The 13,421-nt window shown below is 32.7% G+C and overlaps 1 protein-coding gene across 1 annotated transcript in view; it reads right to left on the minus strand.

Moving 5' to 3' along the window:
- The window catches only part of LOC134230682 (uncharacterized), an 82,812-nt gene extending 69,646 nt beyond the window's left edge, over positions 1-13,166 (minus strand). Inside the window, exon 1 of the mRNA XM_062712518.1 lies at positions 13,127-13,166. The gene's annotated coding sequence lies outside the window, so the exon portion shown is untranslated. The remainder of the gene's footprint in view (positions 1-13,126) is intronic.
- Positions 13,167-13,421: the final 255 nt, after the last annotated feature.

The following is a 13,421-nucleotide window of genomic DNA, read 5'->3' on the forward strand; positions in this document are numbered from 1 at the left end:
GATGCGAGAATTTTACTTGTGATCATGTTTATTCTTTATTTTCATTATTGTCATATATATTTTTTTCCCAAATAACTGTTATAATTGTAATCATTTACATGTATCATTATAGATCTACATATTGCAAGAACTCTGAATCTTTAGTAAGTGTCTTAACTTGAAATATTTTGTATTAACTTGAAATATTTTGTATTTATCATGTATATGTATAACTTTACACCTTAAATTGTTATTTTGGCAATCACTAATTTAATTATTGTATATATTACAGGGAGAGGTTTTTTTAAGCTGCAAGAACTTGTTACCAATCCCATTGTATAAATTATACAATAAAATATGTTCAAAACAAAACGTTATTGGGACCACAGCTCTAAATCTACTTTTATATACTTCTGAAACAGTACATCTGTCTTAGAATAATGAAAGGCTGTCACTATTAATAATTTTGCACCAAACGCCACAAGTAAATCTTCGCGCCTTTTCTTTGGAATGTCCAATTAAATAGGTGTGATAGCTTCAATGGAAATAAAAAAGAACGTTCTGATAGCTAAAATTTCAAGGTAAAGAAATTGTTTTCAACACATTTACAAATTCTATGCATAAATAGATAAGTAACACCAAATCAGCGAAACTGCTATAATTTTTTTACTTTTAAAAATTTTCTGTTTATCCTCATACTGAACTGTCCCTATTAGTTAAACTTTCATGAAAAGGTTGAAATGTTTCGCCGAAAAACATGTGTCGCCCTAAGACGGCCAAGGAGTCAGATATCATTCATGTTCAATAACTTAAATCTATTCTTTGAGACAAGAATATTAATATAAACTCAATTCTTCTAAAAAATGGTTTTACTATGTTTGTCTTTCCTATTAGTATAATATGACTCAAGTGTGCATGAAGAAAACAGTGGATACGTTTAATTCTTACTATATACATTGATATTGTTTCTTAAAACTATTATTTGTAACTATGATTTAAGATCTGTTTTTTTCCGAAAACAAATGATAGTAGGTATGTATTTCATTTGCACATTTAGTCTTTTCTTTTTCTTCTTTGAGAACCAGCCAAAATCAATTATAGAAGACGTTTGAGACGACCATCGATTTAAACTTAGTTTGACACAGAATTGCAACGTAACTACACCGTGATAATCCCCGTATTCCTTTACATTTCATTTATCCTTATTTACTTTCGTTCAAGCAAACGCTTGGCTGCCTCTGAAACCACCTATTGCGAAATGTCGGAGTTGACATAGGCAGCCGCCATATTGGACCCGCTTCAGATTTTTAAATGTTAATATCTACGGTTAGGATTTATGAATGTTCAAACAAATTATATAGTTAGCATAATAAGAACGGTTTCTATTTACATTCCAAAAAATAAATGAAAAATATTGAAAAACAAAAAAGTTAGAAAATACGGACTTTTTAAATTCACTTCCGCTAGCGACCGGAAGTTCTAACGACACACGAAAAGGTGATTTCACATATCTAAAAGTCATCATCTATTATCTCTAACAAGTCTCCAGTTAATATCTTTGACCATTTTCGTAAAAAAGGGGGGACAAAAATCCATTTTAAAATCAGAAAACTGTCAATAACTTGGAACCGAAGGTGAATATTCCACATTTTCCTTCTGAGGAACAAAGTTCATATAATGACGCATAATTCCTGAAAGTATCGTACATAACCACCGAATAGTTTTCGAGAAATCGCCTGCACAAATTTTTGGGGAAAAAAAATAAGAATAATAATAATAAGAAACAGTAGAATCACTAGAAGGTCTTCCGTGAAGACGGAAGACCTCAAAAATACAATGTCGCCAATCTTATCCTTATTTGCATTGATAAGGTTATTTTTTTTTTGGCATGTTAAAGATACAACCATAAATGGTCTATAAGATGATATTAAAAATTAACCAAAAAAAATGGATATTGATTTTTTAGGATAATTAGTTATTTTAACAAATATATTCTTCCTATATCTAATTTTTTCTCATTTTCGAATATGGTAAATTTGTCACATAAAGAAACAAAATTACCCCCCTAAAAAATTGACAATTTACAAAGAGAAAAAATACTTTTTACGGATTTTATGCTAAAACATAGTTTTAGTTTGTTTGAAAAATCATTATAACTATGTGATATATTTAGGAACTTTTGTCCCTTATTATTATTATAGTATTTGATTGCATAATAATGATATCTAAACTCAATGTACTATGATAATAATTTTGAGAGACAGAAAAGAAAATATTTTCATACGCCACGATTCTGTCAAAATATAGTCCCTGCTTGTTTTTCAAATGCAGTTACATCATGTAAATGTAACCATTTCTATTTAACGAATTTGGATCCTGCCATAAAAAAGTCATGAGAATTTCCATCAAGTATATATTTTAGAATGTATACGCATTTTTTTAAAATTACAATTCAAAACAAACTTCGGGGGTTAATGCACTTCTGCTGTGGCTACAGAGTATTTAATTTGACTTTTTTGCAATGTAAATGCGCTGTACAAATATTTTTTTTTTGTTTTTCATCCAATATTTTTTGTTAAAATATTTTTTGAGAACAAACAAGGTCTTATATCTTCGTAAATAGACACATTTAAATTTGTGACAATTAAGAGAAAAGAAGGTATGGTTTGAGCTTTATTGTGCCCTAAAAATTTTAGGGTTAAAAATTTTTATATTTTTCAAAATTTATGAAATTGCCTTTAACAATATTTGAGTACAGATAAATATGATAAAACGATAAAGAATTTGGAATGAAAGGTGACTTTTCTGGAAAAATGATATCACTAATTTGGTACTTTTCTAAGTTTATTGCAGAAAATTCACAAAATGATTCATTTCTGTGCTTAATTTCCTTTCAAAAACTGTCTGCCACCGTTTTTGGGAATATTTTGTAAATTTCAATGAAAAATCACATCTCTCCAAATCTTTCTGGGCGACAGTTGCAGTGTATTTGATTTTTGAAAGAAAATTCCACTAAAAAATTGCTGTTTTCTGCAACTTTTTAAGAAAATACCTTGAAAATGCATAGAATGACGTCACAATTAGCATTTAGGAGGACATATGAGAAAAATGATTTATGTATTCTTACTGCAGGGATTCCTATGATTCAGATAGAATAATTTTTGATTTCTTATATCACTTTCATATTTTAGAAAAATATAGGGCTTAGTTTATATTGAAACTGTACCTTGTTCTTTTCAAATTAATCCCTATGTTCAATTATTTGACCTTTTTGCACGTAAACATGTTCTTTTTTCTGAAATAAAAAAAAAATTCACGCAAAAAAGAGAATTATTTGATAGTGAAGATGTTTTTTTTTTATAAATTAAAGAAAAATGATCAATATATCGTTATAATAATAAAATATAAAATCTATTAAATTTACGTTTTCAGAAAAGAATCAAAATTGGGTGTTTGTGATGTTAATTCTTAGATAATACAAATAGTGCTAATTTTAAGCCAAATGGAACCACTTTTCCCTTCATTTTTACAATACATTTGCTATATTTATCAAGCATGATGATAGAATTAATGACATCTTATTTCATTGATAATCTTGAACCAGTATAAAACAGTTCAATGCGCAGAATACATCTCTGGGCAGGCTGCGTGTAAAAATAGGAATCCAAAATTAACATACCCGGTAATTTAAGGTAAGTCACTCGTCAGCTTTTTAGAAAAGTTCACGCACAAGCTTTTACTTCAAAACTACTTTTTAAAATTCCATTTTTATAACATATTTAAATTCAACAATGTAAATTTTTTAACATTCAATGAAAAAACTGCTCAAAAATCTACAGGGAAGCAAGATTTATGAGGGACTATTTCTTTTGGTGGAAGGATATTTAGCAGAAAATTCTGCAAATCTGCACATTTATAAAATTTAATGTAATGGAAATTTAGACTCGCATACTTTTACTCGGAGAATATTTTCCGTTTTGATATTGCTAAAATATCTAATATAGGTCTTAATTTATATTTTTAGACTAAGTTTTACACCTTCCCTCAACAAACTTTTCCAAAAAATGAAAATATATCAAAGAAGTCAAGGTCAAATTTACACCATTTTTTGCCTGAAAATCACATATTTTGACTAATATTTCAAAATTAACATCACTGACCCCACCCTTTTCTTTCATTATTTTAAACTACTCGATACTTGTGACTGATCAGCACTCAAGTCGTAAAAAGTTTGATATAGGAAAATTTTTTATTGCCTATTAAGTTTTTTAATACCCCAAATATGTTATTTTTTAGTGCAAAAAGGTCACACAATAATTAACGCGCATTAATTTGCAAGATTTGTTTAATGATAAACATTATTCAAACTATTTTACGTAAAATTAGATTAAATTTATTGCCATGCTTACATCTAATCAAATATAATAAGGGTTAAAGTAATTAACCAAAGAGATGAAATTTAAGTGCAAAAAGGTCAACTTAAATGTACCGTAGATCAGTAGGATGCACACTGACCCCTTTTTTTCTTTGCAATTTTGAGTTACATTTTATGAGTACTTATCCAAAATATACTTCTCTAAAAATCCTTGATATAACAAATTTCAGGAGTGACTTACCTTAAACACTTTCTCCTAAAAAAAACCTTCCGCCACAAAATATTCTTTCTCACATCATTCTTTTGGTATGTGATTTAATCATCGAGTTTGAACTAAATATAGTTTAATAGACACTGTAAAGCCAAACTTCTTGAAAGAACCAATGAAAACATTATGCATAATTTTTAAAAATATAGTTTAAAGGAGCTGGTTGGTCGTAAAATTTTTCTTTGCTAAATTATCCACCAGAAATAACATTTCTTTAGATATGATATCTTTACCTGCCATTTGGCAAAGAAAAATTTTACGACCAACCAGCTCCTTTAAACTATATCTTTATTTGTTAATATGTTGACCCTCAGCCTCCTTAAGATAAATTCAGCCCAAAGCTTAGAAGCGAACTTCTTTAAATTTGCACAATAATTATTGTGATGAGGAAAGTTATATATGGTCTTTTAAATCTCTTACACCTCATCATGTGAGACATACATGTGTGTGTATAAGCAAATGCACCTTGAATATTTCATCTAGTCAAAAACCAGAAAAGAAAGATACCTTCGAGTGTGAGTCTTCTCTGATTACAGATCAGATGAAATATTCAAAGTATATTCTCGTATATGTCATATACATGTGCATGTACATGTACACCTGTATACATTGTATTTAGATGTAAGAAAAATAGAAGATAATACTGTAAAACGAGAATATTTGGCGCACTACTTATTTTAGCGCCTTTGGCGCAAGAGCCCCTGAGCGCTAAAATTTATTGTGCGCTAAAAGATTACTAAATATCATTTTTTGTGTGTGTTGAAAGCTTTTACATAAGTACATGTAAATGGAACACGCGATTACGTAATGTCGAAGGGTCATTGGATTTTCTATACACACTAGTACTGCACATGTTCGGAAGACAGAAAATTCTGCTAAATTATAATTTAATTAAATTATTGTTACCCCAGTAGTTGTTACACGATTATTATCATTAGCACCTTCATAGTTTGGCTTCTTGGCGTGTCAATCATCTATCGCCTCGAGGTAAACAATGCAATCAAGCATGGTAATTGAGCTTGCTGGCAATACCTGATTAGGATTACTGTTTTATCTAAGTAATTTTCTGTCGATGCATGTATTGTTTTAATATGATTTTAAACAAGTAAATACTCTGTTTCTTTAATGAAATTAATATTTAATATTGTGCCACGTCCTTGTGATAGCAACAGGTACCGCGGTAAAGTTAACGAATGTTTACTGATATACGGAAGTACTAATGTGTTTCCGTGCTTGACTAACCAAAAGGTCAAATACGGGTGTGGATAAAAAAAATCAAATTTAGTTATTTTACTGACAAGTGCAAGCGCTAAAATTTATTTGCGCTAATGCATTCCCACTTGCGTTTGCGCTAAAATATGTATGCGCCAAATTTTCTCGTTTTACAGTATAATACAAATGGTAACCTGAGTCTAAAATCGAGAGGGGATTATATTTAGATTTTTTTTTTGGTTGCTTCTCAAAACTATTACAGAACAATAATTTCATTTATATTTTTACACAATGACAATTGACAAATGTAGTAAAATAAATGCATATAATAATAATTTGAGATTTCAAAATATATTAAAAATAAGCTCGATTTTCCAGAACAAGCTCGATAATATAAGCTTTTAAATGCTTCAAATCAAAGAACAGATTTGAGCCAAAATATATATGTAAAAGGTGTTATTCTTTTTCTCTCCAAGTAAAATATCAAAACTTGTTTTTGTACCATTTTGTATCTGTAAGTAACAGTTTTACCATAAAAAAGAATATGAAGAAGCACATCAAATTTACGTATTTCATAAAAAAATTCTAAAAAGGTAAATGAAATTTATCGGATTAACCAACATTCGTTTTAAAATTATTTCATATGTGAATTTGATAATATCATCTTGTACAAGTAGACCCTATGTGGTGATATCCTTTATGCTAGAGGAAAACATTAAATGCTTTGAAAAAGAAGTAGGTATCACATGAGAGGGAACAGTTACAGTATTTTTTTATCCTGAATGTCAATGGAAATGGAAATTACCTCGACCTTGTCTAGCCTCTAAATATAAAACGGTAAAATTTATCTAACTGATGTACAATCACTTATGTATTAATAACGTATTCTTGATTCTATGGAATTTTCATGAATTTTTAAATACTATTAAACATGAGAGGTACTTCACCTAAAACGTATAAACACAATGATATTTCTATTATACACCGATGTAAAATAAGGGGACTGACTGAATTTCGCGCCAAACTACATTGAATTTCTTGTTTTTGCAACGCCACCACCTGGAAGCATAGACTTCCCGTCATATCAGCTGCTGTGTTTTCTTCCAATGCTTTGGGGTAAATATTTATAGTATATTATATTTAATTATTAGCCTTGTACTTGAATTATTATATGTATGTGTATAAAATGAAAATCTAAAATGCATTTCCCAAGTATAACAGCTGTATAACGAGAATATAAAAGAACGTAGTTGTTGAGATTATCAGATGTTTACACACAAGTACACACCGGTACAAGACTTTGAGTATATAATACTTCTTATTAATGTTGCTCCCTTATATCAACATAGTCAATATAGGCTCAGACGGTAAAAAAACACTGTGCAAAGGAAATCTTCAATAATTTTGCCAGTATATATGCAGGCACATAGTTTTTCTGTGTGTGTGTGTGGGGGGGGGGAGTATTTTGAAAAAATCTCGGACAAGCACAAAAATGGGAATATTGTCAGAATTCGATAATTTTTTTTCTTGTAGAAGGGGCAAAAGGTAGACATTTACAACAATGACAGGTTGTATAGAAAAATTTGTAAATCCCCCCGATATACAACATGTCACTTAATCAATAGAATTTATTAGTTGGTATAGGGACATGGACACTGTTTTACTTAAAAGAAAAATTTCCATTTTAAACTGCAGTAAATTATTATCAAACAGCTGAATGTAAGATGTCGACGTTGTAACAACGATGTTAGTTTTACGTCACAGGACGTAATTAGAGCTTGAAACATTCAAACAAAGCATACACCATTTTTTTTTACTTTACCGAAGTTAAATATATCAATTCATATTAAATTAAATGAAATAAAAAAAAATAATTCTAAGTACGATTAGTCAGTTTCTAGTGATTTGCTGAATTGTTGTGTAATATATGTACCTATGTGTAAACAAAAAAAAAGGCACGGATCTTGTTAACACTTAAAGAATTTTAAGTTTTGATTGATTGATTGTATACTGTTTAACGTCCCTCTCCAGAATATTTCACTGATATGGAGACGTCACCATTGCCGGTGAAGGGCTGCAAATTTACGCGTATGCTCGGCACTTACGGACTTTGAGCAGGGAGGGATATCTATCGTGAGACACCTGCTGTGACACGTGGCCTCGGTTTATACGGTCTCATCCGAAGAACCGCCCCATTTAGTCGCCTTTTACGACAAGCAAGGGGGTACTGAGGACCTATTCTAACCTGGATCCCCACGGGGCAATTTTAAGTTTTGTATCTCCTATCTCCTATATAAATCAACAAATGTTAAAAATTTGCTGAACTTTTGAATTGCCTTATTTAGGAATTGTAAACATTTAAATTGTTTTTTTTTAAGTTGAAACTATGTCCATGTCCATTGAATCTGTCCCCTAACATTATTAAATTAAGTATTTAAAATAAAAGTCATGGGAGCTTTTTTTCTTAGAATTTTTTAATAAGTATGTTGTGCTCCAATTACTTAAATTCTTCCCACCTAGGACCTAGCTTGATCAAGAGTTTCTCAACATAAGACCAGATCATAGTCATGGGCCTACCATTATATCATAAATAATCAATGCAGTCATAGTCTGTCCTGTGAATTATTTTCTATTCATCTAAAAGTTCATTATCAACATCTTATTTGTTAACATTAAATAACATGTACTCATTATTCGTTTAATTGACCATTCAAAATAAACGCATTTGACACCACAGACTCTTGTATTTCATATAAGTTTGTACTTCCTCTACTCTCTTAACTGTTCTCATGACACAGTCACAAACACATGTTTCTTTTTCCAAATTTATTGAATCAATTAGACATAACATCATACTATATCAATTTACAATTTGACAAGAAAAAGGGGACAATGGAAGTAAATGGCCACATTGTGTTAACCCAGGGTCCGAGGGGATATCCAGTATACCAACCTAGCAGGTATAACGGGCAAACTGGTGGCCCGGCGTTGAGCGCCAGTACCAAAAATCCCAAACTATGAAAATACCACCCATTTGGGATTGGAAGAGTTTTCAAAATATCCGTTTACCCCGTTTCCCAGTGATTGCACCTGGTTGTTAGTACTTTACCATGTACTCCAGGACTAAGCCTCCCCTCCTGTGTGAAGAGGTGGAGTGGGCACCAAGACTGTCTAACTTGAGTGACCCCAATCTTTGACACACTTTTCCAAAACACATACGTACATATGTAAAAATTTGCTTTTTACAAACCGCCCTCTGTCTTAGATGACAGATGGGGGGAAACCCTAAGGCCAGATAATTTGAAAACCTCCCACTTATATCCCCCCAGACCCGACCCCCCTAACACAATGCGACGAATGAAGAAATTAAGGTCATAACTTGAATAAAACGTTTCTAAAGTATATAGATCGCAGCAAAAGTCATGTCTATGTCTCCATAAGTCATCTGCTTGGAAAAGGCACCCACGATCCATTGAATCACACACGGCTTTTTTTGGACTGCTCCTATTGAAGGTGAAAGTGTTGGGTCTGAAAGATAAAATTCTTACGGCAGATTATTGAATTTAAGGACATTTTAAAATTATATCTATTACATATATATCTATATATATATTATTACTTTATTGGGAAGGGTGGGAGGGGAAAATTTTGTTGTGCAGGTTACTGTGATTTCTCCAAACAACGGAAACGGAAATTGTGTGATATTAGATAGGTCGTACCAAGGAATGTTGCAACCAAATTAACTTGTACTTAGTATAACTATAAGCATACAATTAAATCACACTAGACTTTTTTCGTCAATTAAATGAGATTATTTAATATGTTAATAAAATAATCTGTCTTAATTGACCATTCAAAATAAACGCATTTGACACCACAGACTCTTGTATTTCATATAAGTTTGTACTTCCTCTTCTCTCTTAACTGTTCTCATGACACAGTCACAAACACATGTTTCTTTTTCCAAATTTATTCAATTAGACAAAACATCATACTATATCAATTTACAATTTGACAAGAAAAAAAGGACAATGGAAGTAAATGGCCACATTGTGTTAACCCAGGGTCCGAGGGGATATCCAGTATACCAACCTAGCAGGTATAACGGGCAAACTGGTGGCCCGGCGTTGAGCGCCAGTACCAAAAATCCCAAACTATGAAAATACCACCCATTTGGGATTGGAAGAGTTTTCAAAATATCCGTTTACCCCGTTTCCCAGTGATTGCACCTGGTTGTTAGTACTTTACCATGTACTCCAGGACTAAGCCTCCCCTCCTGTGTGAAGAGGTGGAGTGGGCACCAAGACTGTCTAACTTGAGTGACCCCAATCTTTGACACACTTTTCCAAAACACATACGTACATATGTAAAAATTTGCTTTTTACAAACCGCCCTCTGTCTTAGATGACAGATGGGGGGAAACCCTAAGGCCAGATAATTTGAAAACTTCCCACTTATATCCCCCCAGACCCGCCACAGACATCGATATGATGTTCCTCCACACCCTATGCACCGAAACCACCCATGTTTAATTCATTAATTGTTTTATTATAAGCACACCCGACTTAAGATTATTTAACTTCACCTGATTGCCCTCATCAGAGAGGTGTGTCCCGTCATAACAAAATAGACCTATGTTGTTGACTGATATGTTATCATGTAATATACCCCCCCAATTCAGTAATGAATTTGTTGACCTGCTTGTTTATTTTCCTGCGTTTTTTATCAATCTTGCGGCCACTTTTTTAATGGTGCACCATGCCAATATAAGCGATGATCAAAGGGACCCCCACCCGTTGTAAGGAGACTTCCTTGTTTATCTTTTCTTGTGCAATATTTGTTTGTTGGTGAATACTTTTTAGATTGTTTGCCTCCCTATAATCTCTGGCGCTCCGGTACTGCAATTTGAAACCCTGATTGAAACCATTTAAAATAACTGTTTTTTCTTTATAATAAATTATGTAGGTAGTGAGACAATATGTTAACATTAATAGTTTTTCCCAGTGTACAAATTGATGATACAAGACTAGAATTGTTTAGTGCTCTTGCAAGTGGATGCTGCATGTCCCCCATCACACAAATTGCATGCATGGTTGAACCTACAATTTGGGTAAAACCTGCATGATTTACCAGCATTATAATAATGACAATATTGGGTAGCATTAGCACTAGATGATAAATGGTTTTGTTGGGCTGAAATCATGTTATTTGTGTGATTGACTTTGCCTTGAGGGTTAACCCTATCTTGAGCCTGAGTTAGACTGTTGTTCGTGATATACAATAGCCACAGTTCGCTGTTTATTTGCCCCCAAGAAGACTGGGGGTTAGACACTTTGAGTAGGCGAAACTGTTCATCATACTTGAACCAACCTGTAGGTCGGGATGCTGCAATTCTTACATCCCGCATGTATTTTAATAGTTCCTGAGACCTTGTTCTATACTTTTCCAGCATAATACTTGTAAATATAATGAATGCAGATGTCCATTCTTCAATAGATAGGAAAGTGTTTGATTTTTGCTTGACAAGGCACATAGTGCCGTTGCGTATTTGAATATGATCTTGTGTATTTTCGTGGTCCACCAGTTCCCTAGCGGATTTTAAGAGCAGGGACAAATTTATGAATTGTCCCTCCCAAATTTTTGTTTTGAGCTTTAGAGGGACATGTGCATTGATCGGGTCAAAGGCGCAAGTGTTCAAAATTGGTTGATATTCTTGAATACTAAAAGTCGGTCCAACAAAATTTTCAGTGGGTGCCATTAGAATATCAGACTCACCAATTTCCTGGTTTGTAGTTATCCCGACCAATTCGTCTCCATGAGGCTGGCTCTGACTGGCCACATTGACGATGGCCCCCGCTGGTGTGGGAATTTGGTCGATGTTGCGTGTCAAGGCCATGTGGTCCTGTCCTTTCGCCCTCCCTCCGTTTTCTTCCCCTGCCCCTGGAAGGCGTTATGAAGCTCCGTGTATACTCTTTTCTCCCCCTCGTAGCCGTGCGAGTTCGTACAGGTGGCATATTTTCCGTAGTACCGCGGATGGCAGCCGATACTTCTCAATTTACGAAAATTTTGTTGTGCAGGTTACTGCGATTTCTCCAAACAACGGAAACGGAAATTGTGTGATATTAGATAGGTCGTACCAAGGAATGTTGCAACCAAATTAACTTGTACTTAGTATAACTATAAGCATACAATTAAATCACACTAGACTTTTTTCGTCAATTAAATGAGATTATTTAATATGTTAATAAAATAATCTGTCTTAAATGAAAAAAAGAGCTTCTAGTCATTTCAAGGTATGAAATAATTTCCCTCAACAACAGATACAGCTTCCAGCAGTTGATATTTTTAATTTTTTGGGTAACATTTAACTATATCTCACTCCAGTGCATTTGTAAAGGATTTTTATGACCTCAGAAAACATAACAATTGATTACACTTCAAAATATTTTCTCAATCCTTGGCAGGGATTGCCGAAAAAGCCGATGGTGAGAATTACTAGTGGTACATAGCCAAACTGGGAAATACCGGGAAATACAAAGTTTTAGAAATTATTTCAAATAAGTTATTTAATTTTATACAAAAATCAGAAATAAAATAATTATATAAACTTGAGATGAATAAAACTGTCATTTGTGCATTTAAAAAAAAAACACCTTAGTACATCACTATTTCAGGTTTCTTATCCATATGCATACTTTAGCAAAATATGTTTACCACATTGTAGTTTAAGAACAAAACTAAATATTCTTATTCACGTTTACTTTCAGTTAAGTATACTTTTAAAGTTCAACAACTTGACATCCTGTATTAGATGACGTTACGTTGCGTTTTCCCAAGGCGGTAAATATGCAACCGTATCACAAATGCTGAGCGAAAACTAATATGAAGTTTCCCCGTGCAGCCGAGGTTTGATTATACCTTTCTGAGTCCTTAACCTAGCTTCGTGGGTGTGTTCGAGCCCTATAATATTCTGCTGATATGACGTTATAAGGATTTTCATTCCATGTTTGAAGTGTTTCGATTTACGCAAAACATGCAAAACATGAACACAAAAATTGTCAATATACACTTAACACCAGATTTTGTAAAATGTAAGTAATAATTGCAAAAGAAAAAAAAACAATTCTTGCTGTTCCATATGACAGCCAAAACGCTTTCTCTTTTCTTTGTTTCCAACAGTTTATGCTTTAAATTTAAATCTTTTTTAAGGTGAGTGTTTTTGTAGATCATATAATATCCTCTATTCAGAAATATTATTAACAATGAACTTATCTTACTAAAATCTCACGTACCCCCAGATGATATCGATACAATCACTGCCAATCCAACGAAAATCACTGAAAAATAATCGGAATAAGGCGTTTTGTGCTGTATCCATATTTTTAACGGATCTCTCTCTCTCTCTCTCTCTCTCTCTCTCTCTCTCTCTCTCAGCCAATTTTTTCAAAAAAAAGTATCCATATGTTTTTTTTTTTTAGATTATTCATTAAACTGACCCTGTATGCCGCCTGCCATTTCAGTCAAATGATTAGTTCGTTCGCATTTGTTGGTTTAATCTGTTCTTGATGTCAAAAATGACCTCACTTT

The sequence above is a fragment of the Saccostrea cucullata genome, unplaced genomic scaffold, assembly GCF_032062105.1.
Source record: "Saccostrea cucullata isolate Sc308-1 unplaced genomic scaffold, CSIRO_AGI_Scuc_v1 ctg695, whole genome shotgun sequence".
Lineage (NCBI taxonomy): Eukaryota > Metazoa > Mollusca > Bivalvia > Ostreida > Ostreidae > Saccostrea > Saccostrea cuccullata.